The following is a 20273-nucleotide window of genomic DNA, read 5'->3' as shown; positions in this document are numbered from 1 at the left end:
GCCTAACACGCGAAAGGTCCCCAGTTCGAAACTGGATAGAAGCATGACATTAGGCGTTGATATTAAAGCTTTTGACGTTGAGTCTTTGTTCTCGAAGGCTCGTCATGACCACAGTAATCTTCCGGAGCCGGTTTCTGTACTGTAGTGGTTATCACGTTCGCCTAACACGCGTAAGGTCCCCAGTTCGAAACTGGCAGAAAAACGCTGTTACCCTTTGGTATCCAAGCTTTTGACTTTCAGTTCTTGATCTCGATTGCTTGTGGTCACCACAGTAAGAGCTTGCATCCGTTTTCTGTAGTGTAGCGGTTATCACGTTCGCCTCACACGAGAAAGGTCCCCAGTTCGAAACTGGGCAGAAGCACAGGTTTTTCTCTTGGAAAACGATCTTTTTGACTTTCAGTGCTTGTTCTTTATTGCTTGCCATGACCACAGCATTTTTTGTTTGTTTGAGTTGGTTGGTTTCTGTAGTGTAGCGGTTAGCACGTTAGCTTTACACGTGAAAGGTCCTCAGTTCGAAACTGGGCAGAAACACAGCATTCCTCTTGCAAACTAGTGCTTTTGACAATGAGTGCTTGATCTTTAATGCTTGCCATGACCACAGTAAACGCTCTTGTCTGGTTACTGTAGTGTAGTGATTATCCTGTTTGCCATCCTCCTGAAAGTTCCCTGTTTTGATCCCGGGCAGAAACATGTGGCTTTTCTTTATTTTGATCACAAACGTATATTGTTGGCTTAATTAGCCTTAGTTAGCATATTCTATTGCTGGTTTAATGAGCATTACTTTTACCAATGTGATTATTTCTACCCGTTTTTGCTTTTGGCAAGCATGTGTGTTTTTGACAGTGTCTAAGTGTTCCTAATTCAAGTAACACCTGATAGGATCAAGGTGCGAAAGCAGGCATCTAGGTGCTTTTTCTTTTTGGCTTTTGGACAAAGGCATGAGAATGTTTTGTGGAGCATGGTTTTGTTTCCCTGTTTGTTCTTTTTCTCCAATAGCCTGACAAATGAAAGGTTCCTGTGTTGCAAAATGCACTTTGTCCTGTCTTCAGACATAGAGGAAGACCTCTTGACTTTGGCTGGCTGTTTTTTTCTTTTTCAAGTTCATTTCAGCATGTTTAAACATCTTTAGCTTTGCATAGAGTTTCTGAAGTGTAGTGGTTGTCACGTTCACCTCACGCGCGAACGGTCCCCAGTTCGAAACTGGATAGAAGCATGACATTAGTCGTTGATATTAAAGCTTTTGATGTTGAGTCTTTGTTCTCGATGGCTCGTCATGACCACAGTAACCTTCCGCAGCCGGTTTCTGTAGTGTAGTGGTAATCACGTTCGCCTAACACACGAAAGGTCCCCAGTTCGAAACTGGGCAGAAACACGCTGTTACCCTTTGGTGTCCAAGCTTTTGACTTTCAGTTCTTGATCTCGATTGCTTGTTGTCACCACAGTAAGCGCTTGCATCCCGTTTCTGTAGTGTAGTGGTTATCACGTTCGCCTCACACGCGAAAGGTCACCAGTTCGACACTGGGCAGAAACACAGCTTTTTCTCTTGGAAAACTATCTTTTTGACTTTCAGTGCTTGTTCTTTATTGCTTGCCATGACCACAGCATTTTTTGTTTGTTTGAATCGGTTGGTTTCTGTAGTGTAGCGGTTATCACGTTCGCTTTACACGCGAAAGGTCCTCAGTTCGAAACTGGGCAGAAACACAGTGTTCCTCTTGCAAACTAGCGCTTTTGACAATGAGTGCTTGATATTTAATGCTTGCCATGACCACAGTAAACTCTCTTGTCTTGTTACTGTAGTGTAGTGATTGTCCTACAGGGGAAGAGTCTTGAGGAGATCATTTGCATATTCCCAGTGCCTTCTGGGATAAGTGAAGAGTCTCCGCGAGCTCAACGATCACTGGGTTTTGGCCGTTGCAGCTGAAAAGAGGAAATCGGAAAACCAGGGGAAGAGTCTTGAGGAGATCATTTGCATATTCCCAGTGCCTTCTGGGATAAGTGAAGAGTCTCCGCGAGCTCAACGATCACTGGGTTTTGTCCGTTGCAGCTGAAAAGAGGAAATCGGAAAACCAGGGGAAGAGTCTTGAGGAGATCATTTGCATATTCCCAGTGCCTTCTGGGATAAGTGAAGAGTCTCCGCGAGCTCAACGATCACTGGGTTTTGGCCGTTGCAGCTGAAAAGAGGAAATCGGAAAACCAGGGGAAGAGTCTTGAGGAGATCATATGCATATTCCCAGTGCCTTCTGGGATAAGTGAAGAGTCTCCGCGAGCTCAACGATCACTGGGTTTTGGCCGTTGCAGCTGAAAAGAGGAAATCGGAAAAAACGAATTTTGGCTCATCTTTCATCGTTTTTAAGAAATCTCAAGATGGAAGAGGCCAGGAGCCATTTGGTGAGCTGCATTTCTTGCTACATGTTCACAGACTTACCAGTGGAAAAGCCAAACTTCACATGCCACAAATGCAAGCTTGTGTCCCTGTTGGAGGAAAAGTTGCAAAATCTCGAAGAGAGGTTGGCTACGTTGAAGATCATTAAGGAAGGTGAAGAGTTCTTGGACAGAGCAGAATTATCTCTTCATGTTACAGAAAGAGAAGAAATTCGAAGTGCACCTGAAGAAACAGAGGAATGGAGACATGTGACCCAGAGAAGCAGGAGGATCAGGAGGCAGTCAGCACCCATACTGCTCAGAAACCAGTACCAGGCTCTCACGCAGGAAAATGATGAAGAAATACATCAGGATAAGACTTTGCCAACAAACAGCAACCTTGTACGCCTTCAGAGTCCTCCTGGATGGAGAAAGAAAAATGTTGTGAAGAAGAAACGGAGAGTGGTGGTCATGGGGGATTCCCTGTTGAGAGGAACAGAGGCCGCTATCTGCAGACCGGATATAACTTCAAGAGAAATGTGCTGTCTTCCAGGTGCAAAAATTAAAGATGTGTCTGACAGGATATCCGGACTCTTCAGACCTACAGATGACTACCCATTCCTGCTACTACATGTGGGGACAAATGACACCGCAAGAAATGACCTGGAAACCATCTGCAGAGACTTTGAAGACTTAGGCAAGAAAGTGAAAGAACTGGGAGCGCAGGTGTTCTTCTCTTCCATCCTCCTAGTGGATGGCCATGGAACAAGTAGGTGGAATAAGATTCTGCAGGTGAACAACTGGCTACGTCGATGGTGCCGTCAGCAACGATTTGGATTTCTGGATCACGGAGTGAACTACTTATACGATGGACTACTTGCTAGAGATGGGGTGCACCTTACGAAGACTGGAAAGCATGTATTTGGAAGTCGCCTTGCTACACTTGTAAGGAGAGCTTTAAACTAGAATAATATGGGAAGGGAAGCAAAAGACCAGAAAAAGCCATACACCTGACAAATGCTATTGAGAACTCTGCTATTAGAAGTGGAAAGGAAGAACAAAGACGAAAGAATCTAATTAATAAAAATATTGGAGAAAGAGAAACCAATCACAAACTAAAATGTTTCTATACTAATGCACAAAGCATGGGCAACAAACAAGGAGAATTGGAACTACTAACACAGGAAAAGAAATATGATGTCATTGGAATCACTGAGACTTGGTGGGACGATACACATGATTGGAATACAAGACTAGAAGGATACAACTTATTTGCAAGAAACAGACTTGATAAACGAGGAGGGGGTGTTGCATTGTATGTTAGAAACGCATATATCTGCACAGAGATTGAAGCTTCAGAGACTGGGAGTTCTGTGGAAACTGTTTGGGTAAGAATACAAGGACAGAACAATGGAAAGGACACCATTGTAGGCATTTACTACAGGCCGCCTGTGCAAGCTGAAGATATGGATGAACTCTTTATGCATCAAATGGCCAAGTTCTCCAAAAAATATGACATAGTTGTCATGGGAGATTTCAACTATCCAGACATTTGTTGGGAATCTCTCTCAGGCAAAACTAACAGGTCAAGGAAATTCCTATCCTCTCTTGCTGACAACTTTATCTTCCAAAAGGTAGGGGAGAAAACAAGGGGAACTGCTACCTTGGATCTAATCCTTATAAACAGGGAGGAAATGGTTGAGGAGGTAAAAGTGGCTGGAACCCTAGGAGGTAGCGACCATGCTATTTTAGAATTTTGGATAACTAGAGGCGGAAGACCTGTGAAGACTCAGACGTCAAGGTTAGATTTCAGAAAGGCAGATTTTAAGGGATTCAGAAAGAGAATTGGAGGGATCCAATGGCTGGATATCCTTAAAGACAAAAATGTCCAGGAAGGATGGGAAATCTTGAAAAATGAAATTCTCAAAGCACAGTTGTTAACAATTCCGAAAAGAGGGAAGAATAGGAAGCATTTAAGGAAACCAGGATGGGTGAACACAGAACTTAAGCACATGCTAAAAAGGAAGAAAAAAATGTTTATAAAATGGAAAGAGGGAGGCATATCTAAAGAAGAATATAATGCTGTCTGCAGAATCTGCAGGGCACAAATCAGATTAGCTAAAGCTGAAAATGAATTGAGGCTTGCAAGAGATGTCAAAAGCAATAATAAAGGATTTTGGGGATATGTCAAAAGTAAAAGAAAAGTCAAAGATGCTATAGGATTTTTACAGGATGAAAATGATGAAATGGTAAGACAGGATGTTGAGAAGGCTGAACTTTTAAATTCCTATTTTGCATTTGTTTTCTCTCAGAAAGGAAATGTAACACCAACTGTTATTCACTGTCCTATTAAGGGAATAGAAGAATCCAGGATATCTATAAACAGAAAGATAGTGAGGAAACACTTAGCTAACCTAAATGAATTCAAGTCTCCAGGTCCAGATGAATTACACCCCAGAGTACTGAAGGAGATAGCAGAAGAAATTTCTGAACCACTCTCCATAATCTTTGAAAATTCTTGGAGAACAGGAGAAGTGCCAGAAGACTGGAGAAGAGCAAATGTTGTTCCTATCTTCAAAAAGGGGAAGAAGGTGGACCCAGGCAACTATAGGCCGGTGAGTCTGACTTCTATACCAGGAAAGATCTTTGAACAAATTATTAAACAACATGTAAGTCAATACCTGGATAAGAATGAAGTGATCAAACAGAGTCAGCATGGGTTTGTAACTAATAAGTCATGTCAGACTAACTTAATTTCCTTCTATGACGGTATCACTGATTGGGTGGATCAAGGAAATGCTGTAGATATAGTATATCTTGACTTAAGCAAAGCATTTGACAAAGTCTCTCATACAATCCTTATTGAAAAAATGACTAAGTATGGAATGGACAAGGCAACTGTTAGGTGGATTCATAGCTGGCTTAGTGATCGGACCCAAAGAGTGGTCGTAAATGGCTGCACATCCAGTTGGAAGAATGTCTCAAGTGGGGTACCACAGGGCTCTGTCCTGGGCCCTGTATTGTTCAACATCTTTATCAACGATTTAGATGAAGGAATTGAGGGTAAACTGATTAAATTTGCTGATGACACAAAGCTAGGAGGGATAGCTAATACTAGAGAAGAGAGAGAGAGGATTCAAAAAGATTTAAATAAACTGGAGAAGTGGGCAGTAACTAACAGAATGGTTTTTAACAGGGAGAAATGCAAAGTACTACATCTGGGCAATAAAAATGAAAAAAACATATATAGAATGGGAGGAATAGGGCTAAGTGACAGCACATGTGAAAAAGACTTGGGTATACTAATAGATCACAGACTGAATATGAGTCAACAGTGTGATGCAGCAGTAAAAAAGGCAAATGCAGTTCTAGGATGTATTAACAGAAGCATACAGTCTAGATCACGTGAAGTCATTATTTCCCTCTACTCCTCTTTGGTCAGACCTCATCTGGAATATTGTGTCCAGTTTTGGGCACCACATTTTAAAAAAGACATCAACAAACTGGAGCAAGTTCAGAAAAGAGCGACCAGAATGGTGACCGGTCTGCAAACCCTGTCTTATGAGGAAAGGTTGCAGGATTTGGGAATGTTTAGTTTGCAAAAGAGAAGACTGAGAGGAGACTTAATTGCTGTCTACAAATATCTAAAGGGCTGTCACATTGTAGAAGGATCAACTTTATTCTCATATGCACAAGGAAAGACTAGAAGCAATGGGATGAAACTGAATGGGAGGAGACACAGATTAGATATTAGAAAAAACTTTTTGACAGTTAGAGTGATCAATGAGTGGAACAGGCTGCCACGAGAAGTGGTGAGTTCTCCTTCAATGGAAGTCTTCAAACAGAGGCTGGACAGACATCTGACTGGGATGATTTAGCGAATCCTGCTTTGAGCAGGGGGTTGGACGAGATGGCCCAGGAGGTCCCTTCCAACTCTAAGATTCTATGATTCTATGATTCCTGTTTGTCATCCTCCTGAAAGTTCCCTGTTTTGATCCCGGGCAGAAACATGTGGCTTTTCTTTATTTTGATCACAAACGTATATTGTTGGCTTAATTAGCCTTAGATAGCATATTCTATTGCTGGTTTAATGAGCATTACTTTTACCAATGTGATTATTTCTACCCGTTTTTGATTTTGGCAAGCATGTGTGTTTTTGACAGTGTCTAAGTGTTCCTAATTCAAGTAACACCTGATAGGATCAAGGTGCGAAAGCAGGCATCTAGGTGCTTTTTCTTTTTGGCTTTTGGACAAAGGCATGAGAATGTTTTGTGGAGCATGGTTTTGTTTCCCTGTTTGTTCTTTTTCTCCAATAGCCTGACAAATGAAAGGTTCCTGTGTTGCAAAATGCACTTTGTCCTGTCTTCAGACATAGAGGAAGACCTCTTGACTTTGGCTGGCTGTTTTTTTCTTTTTCAAGTTCATTTCAGCATGTTTAAACATCTTTAGCTTTGCATGGAGTTTCTGAAGTATAATGGTTGTCATGTTCACCTCACACGCGAACGGTCCCCTGTTCGAAACTGGATAGAAGCATGACATTAGGTGTTGATATTAAAGCTTTTGACGTTGAGTCTTTGTTCTCGATGGCTCGTCATGAACACAGTAACCTTCCGCAGCAGGTTTCTGTAGTGTAGTGATTATCACGTTCGCCTAACACGCGGAAGGTCCCCAGTTCGAAACTGGGCAGAAACACGCTGTTAGGCTAGTCTCACACTTGCTTCTTTTTGCAGCGCCTTTTTCCCGCAAAAAAACGCATTAAAAAAACTCATACAAATGCATACAAACGCTGCGTTTTTTTCAAGCATTTTTATGCGCATGCAGGAAAAAAACGCAGCGTTTTTGTGCGTTTGTATGCGTTTTTTGTGCGTTTGCGTTTTTTTACAGATTTTGGAAAAACCCCACAAAAAAGAAAAAACAACCAATCAACAACACACAAGACCAATGGGACTGCATTGTGGGTGTGGTATGTTAATATATAGACCCTGTCTACAGTATTCTTCACATTTGCTTGATTCTTCTCGTGACCATGGATCTGCGCTGGAAGAGTTTTCACTTCAACTTGGATTTGGACATCGCGATGGCTCAGGCGTATGCAGTTGCTTGCCATGAACAAAGGAAGAGAGAGAGGCAGCAAAGACGGAGGCGTATGTGGATACATCCGATTGTTGAACTCCGGGAGAGCCGTGGGGCATACCACACCCTCTACAGCGAGCTCCAGTCAAACCCGGAGAAATTTACAGATTATATCCGGATGTCCCACGAAAGTTTCATGGATTTGCTTGCTCGTGTCCAACAATCCATCCGGAGATAGGACACACAGCTCCGTCGTGCGATTCCTCCTGAGGAACGGCTACTGGTGACATTACGGTATGTTTTAAAAACCAAGGGGTGCGGTCTGATGTTTTTTTTTTAAATTTAGTATTCAAAACCTTGGGTAATTAGTTTTCGTGAATGTACTAATATTTTATTTTATAGTTTTTTAAAATAATATACATAAATATTAATTTTACTTCTTTGTCTGTTCACAGATTCCTGGCGACTGGAGAAACCCTATCTTTACTACACTTCCAGTACCGTATTGGAATTTCTACCTTGTCTGGAATTGTTGCTGACACCTGCCGGGCTCTCTGGAATGTTCTTTGTCCAGAATTTATGCCCCTGCCCACCGCTGAAAAGTGGATGGAAATTGCTGACAAATTCTGGACAGTATGCAATTTTCCCAACTGTTTGGGAGCTGTTGATGGTAAACACATACGGATCATCAAACCCCAAAGAACGGGATCTGAGTACTATAATTACAAAAAGTACTTTTCAATAGTACTCATGGCGATTGCGGATGCCGGATGTATGTTTGTAGCAGTGGACATTGGAGCATTTGGCCGTGGTAATGACTCACAGGCTTTTAAAAACTCAGACATGGGCCGGAGGTTGTATGGCAACCAATTTAATTTCCCTATGCCACGGCCTCTTCCTCACACCGAAGCTCCGCCACTGCCCTTTGTAATGGTTGGCGATGAGGCTTTTCAAATGTGCGGAAACTTACTGAAACCCTACTCCAGCCGTGACTTGGACCACACCAAAAAAATATTTAATTACAGGCTGACCAGGGCCAGAAGAACTGTCGAGTGTGCTTTTGGGATTCTTGTCTCCAGATGGCAAATTCTGGGCACGGCCATTAATCTTAAACTTGAAACAGTCGATGAGGTGGTGAAGGCCTGTGTGGTTCTACATAACTTTGTGATGGCTAAAGAGCACCCGACCTTTGAACTGGACGATGATGCTCCTAACCCATTGCCTGAATTCACTCAGCACACTCTCAGGTCATCCGTTGAAGTTGGCCAAATGAGGGACCAATTTGCGGCCTACTTTATTTCTGATGTAGGACGGGTGCACTGGCAAGATGAAATGGTGTAATGTTTTTGTTTGTTTATGGTAATAAAAAACCTTATTTGATACCATTACTGAGTGCACTATATTTTTTAAACTCCAATTAAATAAAAAACTACCCATGTATAACTGAATTTTTTGATGTTCACACACCTGGGCAGGTAAATACACATATGAGTTAAAATGCAGCATTGCTAGTCTGCGTGAAATATATTGGAACGAGCAAAGCTGCAGGCCATGAATCAGGAAACCAAATTTTTTCAAGAGAAAATTGTGCAACTAGTTGAAAAAAAAGTATGTGATTTTCTCAAAACACAACCCTCAAAACCCAACCCCAATGAAAGTCAATGGGGAATACAAGTCAGCATTGAGTGGATGAATGTAATCTGCTCCATTCCAACTTACAAGTTATTACACTAGGCCTTGGAATAACTATACTAGGCCGTGGTATTTCAAATATGAGTATAGTAGGCCTTGGGCCTACTAGTATAGTCATATGTGAAATACCACAGCCTAGTATAGTCATACCAAGGCCTACTCGATTTTTACCAACTAGGATCTTGTTTCACGAAAAACAAACTGTTGAAACTTGACAAGTTTCAACAGTTTGTTTTTCATGAAACCAGATTCTAGTTGGTAAAACTAGAGTTATTACACTAGGCCTTGGAATGACTACACTAGGCCGTGGTATTTCAAATATGAGTATAGTAGGCCTTGGGGCTAGTAGTATAGTAATATGTGAAATACCACGGCCTAGTATAGTCATACCAAGGCCTACTGTAATAACTTGATTTTTAACAACTAGCATCTTGTTTCACAAAAAACAAACTGGTGAAACTAGAAAGAAACTTATTTTTTAGACAAGTTTCAACAGTTTGTTTTTCATGAAACCAGATTCTAGTTGGTAAAACTAGAGTTATTACACTAGGCCTTGTAATGACTATACTAGGCCGTGGTATTTCAAATATGAGTATAGTAGGCCTTGGGGCTAGTAGTATAGTAATATGTGAAATACCACGGCCTAGTATAGTCATACCAAGGCCTTCTGTAATAACTCGATTTTTAACAACTAGCATCTTGTTTCACAAAAAACAAACTGGTGAAACTAGAAAGAAACTTATTTTTTAGACAAGTTTCAACAGTTTGTTTTTCATGAAACCAGATTCTAGTTGGTAAAACTAGAGTTATTACACTAGGCCTTGGAATGACTACACTAGGCCGTGGTATTTCAAATATGAGTATAGTAGGCCTTGGGGCTAGTAGTATAGTAATATGTGAAATACCACGGCCTAGTATAGTCATACCAAGGCCTACTGTAATAACTCGATTTTTAACAACTAGCATCTTGTTTCACAAAAAACAAACTGTTGAAACTAGAAAGAAACTTATTTTTTAGACAAGTTTCAACAGTTTGTTTTTCATGAAACCAGATCCAAGTTGGTAAAACTAGAGTTATTACACTAGGCCTTGGTATGACTATACTAGGCCGTGGTATTTCACATATGACTATACTAGGCCTTGGGTTGGTTTTTAACATGTATTTACCCATCAGTGTGTGTGAGCGGCGCAAACAACATTAATGAAACTTTTTAATGGTGAACCACAAATGTAAATTTATTTTTAATCAAAAAAAGTAAACCAAAAAATTATTTTTTACGGCGTTTGGGGGCAGATGGTTTCAATTTGGGGGTGTGCAGGGAATATGCAACACTTGAAGTTGAAGACGGTGTTTGAGGGGAAGGGGCAACAAAACTTGTGGGGGAAGGTAGTCCAGTTAAGGGAATTAAACTAGGAACACTTGGAGGAGAGGAAATCTGTTCAGGTACATTAGTTGTAATGGCATGTCGCCGTAGGCTTGTGTGCCTGGACCGACTTTGGCCCAATGCCCGCCTTGATAGATTTTGCCTTGAACTAGGGGCAAATATTGAGTGTAGGTCCCCCGTCTGCTGGTGTGGCTGCTGCTGCTGCTGAGGTGGCGGCTGCTGCTGAGGTGGCGGCTGCTGCTGAGGTGGCTGCTGCTGCTGGTGTGGCTGCTGCTGAGGTGGCTGCTGCTGCTGGTGTGGCTGCTGCTGCTGAGGTGGCTGCTGCTGCTGAGGTGGCGGCTTCTGCGGTGGTGGCTGCTGCTGCTGCTGTGGTGGCTGCTGCTGAGGTGGTTGCTGCTGCTGAGGTGGCTGCTGCTGCTGAGGTGGCTGCTGCTGCTGCTCTTCGTTGGCAGTGCTCGTCCTTGCAGGAGGACTGGTGGCGGCAGTGATGGTCCAGGTTTGCAGAGTGGTGGTGGCAGGGCTACTACATGTTGTTGTAGCGGCAGGGCTGTTCCATGTTTGCCTAGTGGTGGCTGAGCTCCACGCATGCATGGGAGTGGCGGTGGTGCTCCAGACAGGAGCAGCGCTTGCCATGGTGGTGTCGGTGAAGTGACCAGCTGCACTCAGACTTGTGGTGGTGTAACGGTGGGTGTCCTGGCTTTGAATAGAGGTGTCCGTGCAGTGGTATGCAGCACAAGTCGGTAGTGAGGTGAAGCGAGTCAATGGTGGCACAGGTGGAAATGACACCACTGACTGCTGACCGTACCGATTATGCTGCATAGCCTGCAAGAAAGCATTGTTGCAGGCCTGCAGCACATTCAGCTGTTGCTCAGGACTAAGGTGTTCCGCCATGCCCTTTTCAATCTTACTAAAAAAATGTTGTGCTGGTCTGTTGAGGTCGGCCTCCAGACGGTCAAGGCGCTGTTCTACAGAATTGAAGCGGTGTTCAAAGTGGTTAAAACCACGTTCCATGAGTGCAAAACCGCTTTCAACTCTGTCGGACAGTGACTTGAGGCTGGAATTAAAGGCCTCGCTCAAATGCATAAACTCGGGCAAGACATTCCTGTCCAAGGCCCTCTGCCGCTGGCGGGTAGTGCCCGCATAACCAGTGGCAGAGACCTGGGACAGGGGAACACCTGATGGCCCAGCTTCCTGGTCACCAGCTGTGTGTGTGGCTGACCTGCAAGGTGCTTCCTGGCTGTCGGATGGCTGGGACGGGTCAGAGGACGTCCGAGGAAGGACCGCTCCAGGGCCAGGTTGCAGGGTGCTGCTCCAGGTGCTGTGGAATAAAGGAAAATCATTACTACAATGCCTTTACAAGAAGCATCAGCTGTGGATTAGAAAAACACAGATTAATAAAAATAAAAACCCAAAATTTATAATACTTACGATCTCGTGGCAAGGACCGGTCTTAGGAACTGCAACGCGTGATAGTGACGGTATCTAGTTCTGGTCCTTGACGCAGCTCCACTGCGAACCTGGCCCTCAGCACGAACATCACTGTTGAAGCGGTCCTTGATCGAACGCCAACGTGTTCGTACTTTGTCCACTGTTGTTAAAAAAAAAACAGTGCCGTCAAGGACAACAGTCACTGCGGCACAATATAGCAATACAATACTCAAAGCAGTCACTGTAGACCCCGATGACACTGTTGGGTTTCCTGCTAGAATACACCTAGCACGAAACCCAACAGTGCCGTCAAGGACAACAGTCACTGCGGCACAATGTAGCAATACAATACTCAAAGCAGTCACTGTAGACCCCGATGACACTGTTGGGTTTCCTGCTAGAATACACCTAGCACGAAACCCAACAGTGCCGTCAAGGACAACAGTCACTGCGGCACAATGTAGCAATACAATACTCAAAGCAGTCACTGTAGACCCCGATGACACTGTTGGGTTTCCTGCTAGAATACACCTAGCACGAAACCCAACAGTGCCGTCAAGGACTACAGTCACTGCGGCACAATGTAGCAATACAATACTCAAAGCAGTCACTGTAGACCCCGATGACACTGTTGGGTTTCCTGCTAGAATACACCTAGCACGAAACCCAACAGTGCCGTCAAGGACAACAGTCACTGCGGCACAATGTAGCAATACAATACTCAAAGCAGTCACTGTAGACTCCGATGACACTGTTGGGTTTCCTGCTAGAATACACCTAGCACGAAACCCAACAGTGCCGTCAAGGACAACAGTCACTGCGGCACAATGTAGCAATACAATACTCAAAGCAGTCACTGTAGACCCCGATGACACTGTTGGGTTTCCTGCTAGAATACACCTAGCACGAAACCCAACTGTGCCGTCAAGGACAACAGTCACTGCGGCACAATGTAGCAATACAATACTCAAAGCAGTCACTGTAGACCCCAATGACACTGTTGGGTTTCCTGCTAGAATACACCTAGCACGAAACCCAACAGTGCCGTCAAGGACAACAGTCACTCCGGCACAATACAGAGCAGGGAAATACTCACTAAACGCCTTTTTGGAGGATGCTGTGGCGCTGTCCCAGCCATCCATCAACGCTGCGGCCACCTCATTCCATAGCCGCCGGGTCACCACAATGTCCTTGTGCAGCCGGTCACGGCTGTCCCACAACGGCGAACGATCCTGGACCAGGCTGATGAGCTGCTCATTATCCAGGTAGACGTCTTCATCCCGTTGTGGAACCAAGACAAAGCACATTCATTAGAATAATCAAATTTAAATTGAATAAAAAGTTACAAAAAAAGAAACATAAAAAAGAGTAAAAATAGAAGATAAAAAATAAAGAACATTACAAATCATTTGATACATACATTCCGTATCACCACCGGGACTTGGCTTCGCTGCTCCTGCTCTTTGCCCTCACTAGTCCCGTCCGCAGAAGATGATGATGATGACGATGTCTTAAAAAAGTAGAAAATAACGTAAGAGATTTGGAGAAGCAGCAGATATACTTACCAGATGCACGAAAATAATCACCTCACGGTCTGCTTGCGCCAATTCCTGCCGCGATGGGGAATACTCGGATTCTGAAGACATACTGCATGTAAAAATAATAAAAATCATTAGTACATACATAATTTAAAAGGACAGGCATATAATGTAATATACTCACATTCTTCGCTGATAGAAGATGGGTTCCTTGTTGACTGTCTGCTCTCCAATCTGTCAGTGTAGTAGTGGCAGAGTTTTGGCAGGCACCTCCTTTATATACACTTTTTTTTTTTGACTTTAGAAGATTATAACTAGTACAACAAGTGGACACTACCAAAAAAACGCAGCGCTAAAAAAACGCTTACATGCGCATGCCAGTGCGCACGTATGCGCATCCATAGGCTATAATGGCCATTTTTAGCGCAAAACGTGCGCATACGTGCGCATGCGCTTTTTTGCAGGGCCAAAAAATGCAACATGCTGCGTCTGGAAAATACAAACGCACACCCCAAAAAAACGCAGCGCATGAAAATCGCATACGTGCGCTTACCAGCGCGCAGGTATGCGCACCCATGTTAAATATAGGGGAAAAAACGCATGCGCAGGTATGCGTTTTTTTCCAGCGCAAAAAAACGCAAATGTGAAACCAGCCTTACCCTTTGGTATCCAAGCTTTTGACTTTCAGTTCTTGATCTAGATTGCTTGTTGTCAACACAGTAAGTGCTTGCATCCGGTTTCTGTAGTGTAGCCGTTATCACGTTCGTCTCACACGCGAAAGGTCCCCAGTTCGAAACTGGGCAGAAACACAGCTTTTTCTCTTGGAAAACGATCTTTTTGACTTTCAGTGCTTGTTCTTTATTGCTTGCCATGACCACAGCACTTTTTGTTTGTTTGAATCGGTTGGTTTCTGTAGTGTAGCGGTTGTCACGTTCGCTTTACACGCGAAAGGTCCTCAGTTCGAAACTGGGCAAAAACACAGCGTTCCTCTTGCAAACTAGCGCTTTTGACAATGAGTGCTTGATCTTTAATGCTTGCCAGGACCACAGTAAACGCTCTTGTCTGGTTACTGTAGTGTAGTGATTGTCCTGTTTGTCATCCTCCTGAAAGTTCCCTGTTTTGATCCCGGGCAGAAACATGTGGCTTTTCTTTATTTTGATCACAAACGTATATTGTTGGCTTAATTAGCCTTAGTTAGCATATTCTATTGCTGGTTTAATGAGCATTACTTTTACCAATGTGATTATTTCTACCCGTTTTTACTTTTGGCAAGCATGTGTGTTTTTGACAGTGTCTAAGGCTGGTTTCACATTTGCGTTTTTTAGCGCTGGAAAAAAACGCTAACCTGCGCATGCGTTTTTTCCCCTATATTTAACATGGGTGCGCATACCTGCGCGCTGCCATGCACATGTATGCGATTTTCATGCGCTGCGTTTTTTTGGGGTATGCGTTGGTATTTTCCAGACGCAGCATGTTGCATTTTTTGGCCCTGCAAAAAAGCGCATGCGCACATATGCGCATGTTTTGCGCTAAAAATGGCCATTATAGCCTATGGGTGCGCATATGTGCGCATTGGCATGCTTATGTATGCGTTTTTTTGCACAAGCGTTTTTTTTTTTTAACCATGGAATTTAGGGGTTTGGGTTAGAGTTAGGGTTAGATAAAGGGGTTTAGGGTTAGGGTTAGGGTCAGGGTCAGGGTTAGGGTTGGGGTTAGGGTCAGGGTTAGGGTTAAGTATGGTTTGGTTAAGGGTTAGGGTCAGGGTTAGGGTTAGGGTTAGGGTTAGGGTTAGGGTCAGGGTTAAGTATGGTTTGGTTAAGGGTTAGGGTCAGGGTTAGGGTTAGGGTTAGGGTTAGGGTCAGGGTTATGGTTAAGTATGGTTTGGTTAAGGGTTAGGGTCAGGGTTAGGGTCAGGGTTAGGGTTAGGGTTAGGGTTAGGGTTAGTTAGGGTTAGGGTTAAGGTTAGGGTTAGGGTTAGGGTTAGGGTCAGGGTTAGGGTTAGGGTTAGGGTCAGGGTTAGGGTTAAGTATGGTTTGGTTAAGGGTTAGGGTCAGGGTTAGGGTTAGGGTTTGGGTCAGGGTTATGGTTAAGTATGGTTTGGTTAAGGGTTAGGGTCAGGGTTAGGGTCAGGGTTAGGGTTAGGATTAGGGTCAGGGTTAGGGTTAGGGTTAGTTAGGGTTAGGGTTAGGGTTAGGGTTAGGGTCAGGGTTAGGGTTAAGGTTAGTTAGGGTTTAGGGTTTGGGTTAGGGTTAAGTATGGTTTGGTTAAGGGTTAGGGTCAGGGTTAGGGTTAGGGTTAGTTAGGGTTAGGGTTAGGGTTAGTTAGGGTTAGGGTTAGGGTTAGGGTTAGGGTCAGGGTCAGGGTTAGGGTTAGTAAAGTCTTGGTTTGGGTTAGTGTGAGGGGCCACCTAATGTTGGAAAAAAACGCAAACGCGGTAAAAACGCACTAAAAACGCTTACAAACGCATAAAAACGCTGCGTTTTTTTCATGCATGCTCATAAAAATGCTTGAAAAAAACGCAGCAGTTGTATGCTTTTGTATGCGTTTTTTTAATGCGTTTTTTTGCGGGAAAAACGCGCTGCAAAAAAAAGCAAGTGTGAAACTAGCCTAAGTGTTCCTAATTCAAGTAACACCTGATAGGATCAAGGTGCGAAAGCAGGCATCTAGGTGCTTTTTCTTTTTGGCTTTTGGACAAAGGCATGAGAATGTTTTGTGGAGCATGGTTTTGTTTCCCTGTTTGTTCTTTTTCTCCAATAGCCTGACAAATGAAAGGTTCCTGTGTTGCAAACTGCACTTTGTCCTGTCTTCAGACATAGAGGAAGACCTCTTGCCTTTGGCTGAATGGTTTTTTCTTTTTCAAGTTCATTTTAGCATGTTTAAACATGTTTATCTTTGCATGGAGTTTCTGAAGTGTAGTGGTTGTCACGTTCACCTCACATGCGAACGGTCCCCAGTTCGAAACTGGATAGAAGCATGACATTAGGCGTTGATGTTAAAGCTTTTGACGTTGAGTCTTTGTTCTCAATGGCGCGTCATGACCACAGCAACCTTCCGCAGCCGGTTTCTGTAGTGTAGTGGTTATCACGTTCGCCTAACACGCGAAAGGTCCCCAGTTCGAAACTGGGCAGAAACACAGCTTTTTCTCTTGCAAAACGATCTTTTTGACTTTCTGTGCTTCTTCTTTATTGCTTGCCATGACCACAACATCTTTTGTTTTTTTAAAATCAGTTGGTTTCTGTAGTGTAGCGGTTATCACGTTACTTTTACACGCGAAAGGTCCTCAGTTCGAAACTGGGCAGAAACACAGCGTTTCTCTTGCAAACTAGCGCTTTTGACAATGAGTTCTTGATCTTTAATGCTTGCCATGACCACAGTAAACGCTCTTGTCTGGTTACTGTAGTGTAGTGATTGTCCTGTTTGCCATCCTCCTGAAAGTTCCCTGTTTTGACCCCGGGCAGAAACATGTGGCTTTTCTTTATTTTGATCACAAACGTATATTGTTGGCTTAATTAGCATTAGTTAGTATATTCTATTGCTGGTTTAATGAGCATTACTTTTACCAATGTGATTATTTCTACCCGTTTTTGCTTTTGGCAAGCATGTGTGTTTTTGACAGTGTCTAAGTGTTCCTAATTCAAGTAACACCTGATAGGATCAAGGTGCGAAAGCAGGCATCTAGGTGCTTTTTCTTTTTGGCTTTTGGACAAAGGCATGAGAATGTTTTGTGGAGCATGGTTTTGTTTCCCTGTTTGTTCTTTTTCTCCAATAGCCTGACAAATGAAAGGTTCCTGTGTTGCAAAATGCACTTTGTCCTGTCTTCAGACATAGAGGAAGACCTCTTGACTTTGGCTGGATGTTTTTTCTTTTTCAAGCTCATTTCAGCATGTTTAAACATCTTTAACTTTGCATGGAGTTTCTGTAGTGTAGTGGTTGTCACGTTCACCTCACACACGAACGGTCCCCAGTTCGAAACTGGATAGAAGCATGACATATGGTGTTGATAGTAAAGCTTTTGACGTTGAGTCTTTGTTCTCGATGGCTCGTCATGACCACAGTAACCTTCCCCAGCCGGATTCTGTAGTGTAGTGGTTATCACGTTCGGCTAACACGCGAAAGGTCACCAGGTCGAAACTGGGCAGAAACACGCTGTTACCCTTTGGTATCCAAGCTTTTGACTTTCAGTTCTTGATCTCGATTGCTTGATGTCACCACAGTAAACACTTACATCCGGTTTCTGTAGTGTAGCGGTTATCACGGTCGCCTCACACTCGAAAGGTCGCCAGTTCGAAACTGGGCAGAAACACAGCTTTTTCTCTTGGAAAACGATCTTTTTGACTTTTAGTGCTTGTTCTTTATTGCTTGCCATGACCACAGCATTTTTTGCTGGTTTGAGTCGGTTCGTTTCTGTAGTGTAGCGGTTATCACGTTCGCTTTACACGCGAAAGGTCCTCAGTTCGAAACTGGGCAGAAACACAGCGTTTCTCTTGGAAAACGATCTTTTTGACTTTCAGTGCTTGTTCTTTATTGCTTGCCATGACCACAGCATTTTTTGTTTATTTGAATCGGTTCGTTTCTGTAGTGTAGCGGTTATCACGTTCGCTTTACACGCGAAAGGTCCTCAGTTCGAAACTGGGCAGAAACACAGCGTTTCTCTTGCAAACTAGCGCTTTTGACAATGAGTGCTTGATCTTTAATGCTTGCCATGACCACAGTAAACGCTCTTGTCTGGTTACTGTAGTGTAGTGATTGTCCTGTTTGCCATCCTCCTGAAAGTTCCCTGTTTTGATCCCGGGCAGAAACATGTGGCTTTTCTTTATTTTGATCACAAACGTATATTGTTGGCTTAATTAGCCTTAGTTAGCATATTCTATTGCTGGTTTAATGAGCATTACTTTTACCAATGTGATTATTTCTACCCGTTTTTGCTTTTGGCAAGCATGTGTGTTTTTGACAGTGTCTAAGTGTTCCTAATTCAAGTAACACCTGATAGGATCAAGGTGCGAAAGCAGGCATCTAGGTGCTTTTTCTTTTTGGCTTTTGGACAAAGGCATGAGAATGTTTTGTGGAGCATGGTTTTGTTTCCCTGTTTGTTCTTTTTCTCCAATAGCCTGACAAATGAAAGGTTCCTGTGTTGCAAAATGCACTTTGTCCTGTCTTCAGACATAGAGGAAGACCTCTTGACTTTGGCTGGCTGTTTTTTTCTTTTTCAAGTTCATTTCAGCATGGTTAAACATCTTTAGCTTTGCATGGAGTTTCTGAAGTGTAGTGGTTGTCACGTTCACCTCACACGCGAACGGTCCCCAGTTTGAAACTGGATAGAAGCATGACATTAGGCGTTGATATTAAAGCTTTTGACGTTGAGTCTTTGTTCTCGATGGCTCATCATGACCACAGTAACCTTCCACAGCCGGTTTCTGTAGTGTAGTGGTTATCATGTTCGCCTAACACGTGAAAGGTCCCCAGTTCGAAACTGGGCAGAAACACGCTGTTACCCTTTGGTATCCAAGCTTTTGACTTTCAGTTCTTGATCTCGATTGCTTGTTGTCACCACAGTAAGTGCTTGCATCCGGTTTCTGGAGTGTAGTGGTTATCACGTTTGCCTAACACGCGAAAGGTCCCCAGTTCGAAACTGGGCAGAAACACGGTGTTACCCTTTGGTATCCAAGCTTTTGACTTTCAGTTCTTGATCTCGATTGCTTGTTGTCACCACAGTAAGCGCTTGCATCCGGTTTCTGTAGTGTAGCGGTTATCACGTTTGCCTCACACGTGACAGGTCCCCAGTTCGAAACTGGGCAGAAACACAGCTTTTCTCTTGCAAACTAGCGCTTTTGACAATGAGTGCTTGATCTTTAATGCTTGCCATGACCACAGTTAATGCTCTTGTCTGGTTACTGTAGTGTAGTGATTATCCTGTTTGCCATTGTCGGGATCCCTCAGATATCTCTTTCTTCTGAAGTACCGATGTTCTTGGGTGTAAGGCACCATATGTCTCTAATTGATTTCTCCGTCGAGAAGGATAACACAGACACAAGCTGTATAATACCACTCTGGATGCCTGCCAAGACGCCTCTGGCTTATCAGTTAGGCTTCCATCTTTTATAGCAAAGAATTTAAACATTTACAGACATGCGCAGTATAAAAAATGATTTCACAACTTGTTTTCTACAAAGAATGTCATGTAGGCTAAAAAGCAGGAGTATTTGACCTTGGTTCACAAGGGAACAGAAAAGATAAGTTTTAAACAAGAAAATGCAACATAGACAGAACTCAATTTAACTCCTTCAGTTCCTATCATTCCCCCCTTTGACATCTTTATTCTTCACAATCTGGAACACTGGATCCTGCAACGACAGCTGATAGTGCCCTATTCACCAGGTACTATCCCAGGCCGACGGGTTGCCCGAGGGAGACAGGTATCTTCTTTTACCCTCTCCATCCCCCAGTTACTAAGGCCACGTCTGTCATCACAAGAGTACGCTCCTTCATGCCAGAAATGAGATGTCAACCTAAAACCCCTACTGGTAACCATTTATATGTATTGTCTCCACATATCCAGTACATGTCACTAGGTAGGTCCCATAGGGCTGAATGTTGTAATACCAGTCTATGAACCAAATCTATGAACGCAGATACATTCTGAAGCATACACCAATTTGGAAGTTGTCCTAAAGGGCTACAATAGCCTACATCGGGATTTCCACAGGTGGGAGTTCCTTTCTCATATCCAGATGACTCGTTGCAAGGTATATTACCTGAAATATTAAAACAAGTTTCATTATTGCCCTGGGGAAATAAA

The 20273-nt window shown here is 43.3% G+C and overlaps 7 non-coding genes across 7 annotated transcripts; all 7 read left to right on the top strand.

Moving 5' to 3' along the window:
• Nucleotides 1–1299: 1299 nt before the first annotated feature.
• TRNAV-AAC (transfer RNA valine (anticodon AAC)) lies at nt 1300–1372 on the top strand. The gene has a single exon. It is a non-coding gene; the product is annotated as a tRNA-Val (tRNA).
• An 86-nt stretch (nt 1373–1458) lies between these two features.
• On the top strand, nt 1459–1531 carry TRNAV-CAC (transfer RNA valine (anticodon CAC)). Its single transcript has one exon. It is a non-coding gene; the product is annotated as a tRNA-Val (tRNA).
• A 97-nt stretch (nt 1532–1628) lies between these two features.
• Nucleotides 1629–1701, top strand: TRNAV-UAC (transfer RNA valine (anticodon UAC)). Its single transcript has one exon. It is a non-coding gene; the product is annotated as a tRNA-Val (tRNA).
• A 14836-nt stretch (nt 1702–16537) lies between these two features.
• TRNAV-AAC (transfer RNA valine (anticodon AAC)) lies at nt 16538–16610 on the top strand. Its single transcript has one exon. It is a non-coding gene; the product is annotated as a tRNA-Val (tRNA).
• Nucleotides 16611–17877: 1267 nt separating this feature from the next.
• TRNAV-UAC (transfer RNA valine (anticodon UAC)) lies at nt 17878–17950 on the top strand. Its single transcript has one exon. It is a non-coding gene; the product is annotated as a tRNA-Val (tRNA).
• Nucleotides 17951–18046: 96 nt separating this feature from the next.
• Nucleotides 18047–18119, top strand: TRNAV-UAC (transfer RNA valine (anticodon UAC)). Its single transcript has one exon. It is a non-coding gene; the product is annotated as a tRNA-Val (tRNA).
• Nucleotides 18120–18887: 768 nt separating this feature from the next.
• TRNAV-AAC (transfer RNA valine (anticodon AAC)) lies at nt 18888–18960 on the top strand. Its single transcript has one exon. It is a non-coding gene; the product is annotated as a tRNA-Val (tRNA).
• Nucleotides 18961–20273: the final 1313 nt, after the last annotated feature.

The sequence above is a fragment of the Dendrobates tinctorius genome, unplaced genomic scaffold, assembly GCF_039654945.1.
Source record: "Dendrobates tinctorius isolate UK_male_01 unplaced genomic scaffold, ASM3965494v1 ptg000332l, whole genome shotgun sequence".
Taxonomy (NCBI): domain Eukaryota; kingdom Metazoa; phylum Chordata; class Amphibia; order Anura; family Dendrobatidae; genus Dendrobates; species Dendrobates tinctorius.
Note: the sequence above shows the minus strand (reverse complement) of the source record. Positions and strands in the feature narration are given on the sequence as shown.